Source organism: Elephantulus edwardii, unplaced genomic scaffold (assembly GCF_000299155.1).
Source record: "Elephantulus edwardii isolate Elephantulus edwardi_28Jun2011 unplaced genomic scaffold, EleEdw1.0 scaffold00101, whole genome shotgun sequence".
NCBI classification, from domain to species: Eukaryota; Metazoa; Chordata; class Mammalia; order Macroscelidea; family Macroscelididae; genus Elephantulus; species Elephantulus edwardii.
In genome coordinates, this window is record NW_006399851.1 from 5,029,080 (window position 1) to 5,031,848 (window position 2,769).

Consider the following 2,769-nt stretch of genomic DNA (forward strand, 5'->3'; position numbering starts at 1 on the left):
ACACACACACTTGAATGTTCATGTGTATACATAAAATGCATATTTCACTAATCATGTGTGAAATGCAACACACATTTATAGTTTTCTGTATATGTGTTGCATATTATAAGTGTATGTTGTCATGTGTCATCAAGTTGATGATGATGCCATTGAGCTGTGGTGTTGGAGAAGAGTACCTAATATCCTATAGGCTGCCAAAAGAACAAACATATATGTCTTAGAGAAAGTATAGGCAGAGTACTCCTTAGAGGCAAGGAGGCTGAAGCTTCATCTCACATACTTTGGGCATGTTGTTAGGAGAGGCTATTTCTTGGAAAGGTACCGCCAGGTTGGAAAGGTAGATGAGTTGTACTCAAGTTGATGGCACCTAACAACAACAGTTGCCTACAGCTCATAGCAACCTTATGATTTGAATCCACCAGCTGCTCTGCAGGAGAAGGATGAACAATATCCTCCTGTGTAAATAACTGCCTCTGAAAACCCACTGGAGGATCAGTGATGGGTCACTTCCCACATGGTGGTACTCAACAACAACAACATGGTTTGCAGGTCACTATGAAGATGTGTATGATCAGGAAGAATGATAGAATATATGCTATATAAAATATTTTAAAACTTGTTAATTTAACTGAAGGCTCTTTGTGGTGGCATAGTCACAAATAAAAATGTTTTGCATCTCCAGTGGTTCAAACCCATCAGTGATTCCAAGAGAGAAAGATAGGCAGTTTCCTCTCATGATTCACAGCCTTGAAAAACCCAATGGAGGGTCACCATGAGTTGGAATCAACTTCAGGGAAGTGAGTGTTGAGTAATGTGCATTTGTTGCTTTTGTACATGCCATAGAGTCACCTGTGACTCATAGTGACCCTATGTACACTAGTTCTGAAGCCTGCTCTGTCCTAAGCCAGTCTCGCCAACTTCAACACACTTATACCCCTATTGTGCTGGTCAGTGTGTCAAAACATCTCACCTGGGACTTTCCTCTCCTGCGCTGTCCCTCCACCCTTCCAAGAATGATGTCCTTCTCCAAGGATCGGTCCCTCCTGGCCACATGCCCCAAATATGTGAGATGGAGCTTCAAAATCCTAGCCTCCAAAGAGAAACTTGGTTTCACCCTTTCCAAAGCAGAACTATTTGTTTTCTTGGCAGTCCATGGTATGTTCATACTCTACTCTAGCACCAAAATTCTAAGACATCAATTCTTCTATCATCCTTAGTCATTGTCCAGCTCTCTGATGCATAGCAAGTAACTGTGAAGACTATACACTGGATCAAGCACACCTTAGCCTCTAGACTAATATTATTGCTTCTCATTTATAACTGTTAAATATTTGTGCACAATATACACATTGGTCCATTTGTCTTATTGCTGTTTTTATGTACCATCAAGTCAACTGTAACTTATGGTTGATCTTATGAATGACAGATCTGAATCTTCCCCTATCTTATGCCATCCTCACCATCTCTGATATACTGGAGACCATGTCACAGTTACTGGATCAATCCATCTTGTTGTGGGTATTCTTCTCTTACAATGACTCACCCCCTTTCCCATCATGTTATCCTTCTTCAAGGACTGGCCCCTCCTCACAGCATGCCCAAAGTTTGTGAGACCAAAGTTCTACCACCCTTGCTTCCAAGGAACTCCTGGGATGTACTTTCTTGAAAACATACTTGTTTGTTCTTTTGGCAGTTTCAGGATATTCAGTACTCTTTTTTGCAACACCACAACTCAAAGGTATTGGTTCTTCTTCTGTCAGTCTTAGTCATTATCCAACTTTCAGATGCATAGCAAGTAATCTAAAAGACATGGCTTGTATCAGGCTCACCTATTCTTAAAACTGACCTCTTTGGCCGCCATCTTGGTTCTGCGTTCCCCGCACAAAATGCCCTGTGAAGCCACAGAAACCGTCCCTGCTACAGAGCAGGAGTTGCCACAGCCTCAGGCTGAGGCAGGGTAAGGAACAGAATCAGAAGTGATGAATCAGTACCAGAGTTTGAGGAACAGGATTCCACACAGGCAACCACACAACAAGCACAGCTGGCAGCAGCAGCTGAAATCAGAGAAGAACCAGTCAGTAAAGCAAAACAAAGTTGGAGTGAAAAGAAGGCCAGGAAGGCTATGTCCAAACTGGGACTTCGATAAGTCACAGGGGTTACTAGAGTCACTATCCGAAAATCTAAGAATATCCTCTTTGTCATCACAAAACCAGATGTTTATAAGAGCCCAGCTTCAGATACCTACATAGTTTTTGGTGAAGCCAAGATTGAGGACTTATCTCAGCAAGCACAACTAGCAGCTGCTGAGAAATTCAAAGTTCAAGGTGAAGCTGTCTCAAACAATCAAGAAAACACACAAACTCCAACTGTTCATAGAGGAGAGTGAAGAGGAAGAGGTTGATGAAACAGGTGCTGAAGTTAAGGACATAGAGTTAGTCATGTCACAAGCAAATGTGTCAAGAGCAAAGGTGGTCCAAGCCCTGAAGAACAACAGTAATGATATTGTAAATGCTATTATGGAATTAACAATGTAGTCATCTGGGAAAATGAGGACTTTTTTTGGTGTTTCAAAAGAGTAACTGCAGTTTGGTTTGAAATTTGTACTGTTTCTATCATTCATTAATAAAGTTATGGCTTCTGTTGGATGAAAAAATAAAAAAAACCCCACCACCACAAAACTGACCTCTTTGCTCTTCAGCACTTTGGAGAAATCCCTCATAGCAGATTTTCCCTATGTGACATGTCTTTTGGTTTCTTGACTGCTGGTAC

The 2,769-nt window shown here is 41.4% G+C and overlaps 2 pseudogenes; one reads left to right on the forward strand and one right to left on the reverse strand.

Annotated features, from left to right (window-relative positions):
- The window catches only part of LOC102861896, a 68,202-nt pseudogene extending 66,341 nt beyond the window's left edge, over window positions 1-1,861 (reverse strand).
- Window positions 1,862-1,886: 25 nt separating this feature from the next.
- Window positions 1,887-2,534, forward strand: LOC102846536 (annotated as a pseudogene).
- Window positions 2,535-2,769: the final 235 nt, after the last annotated feature.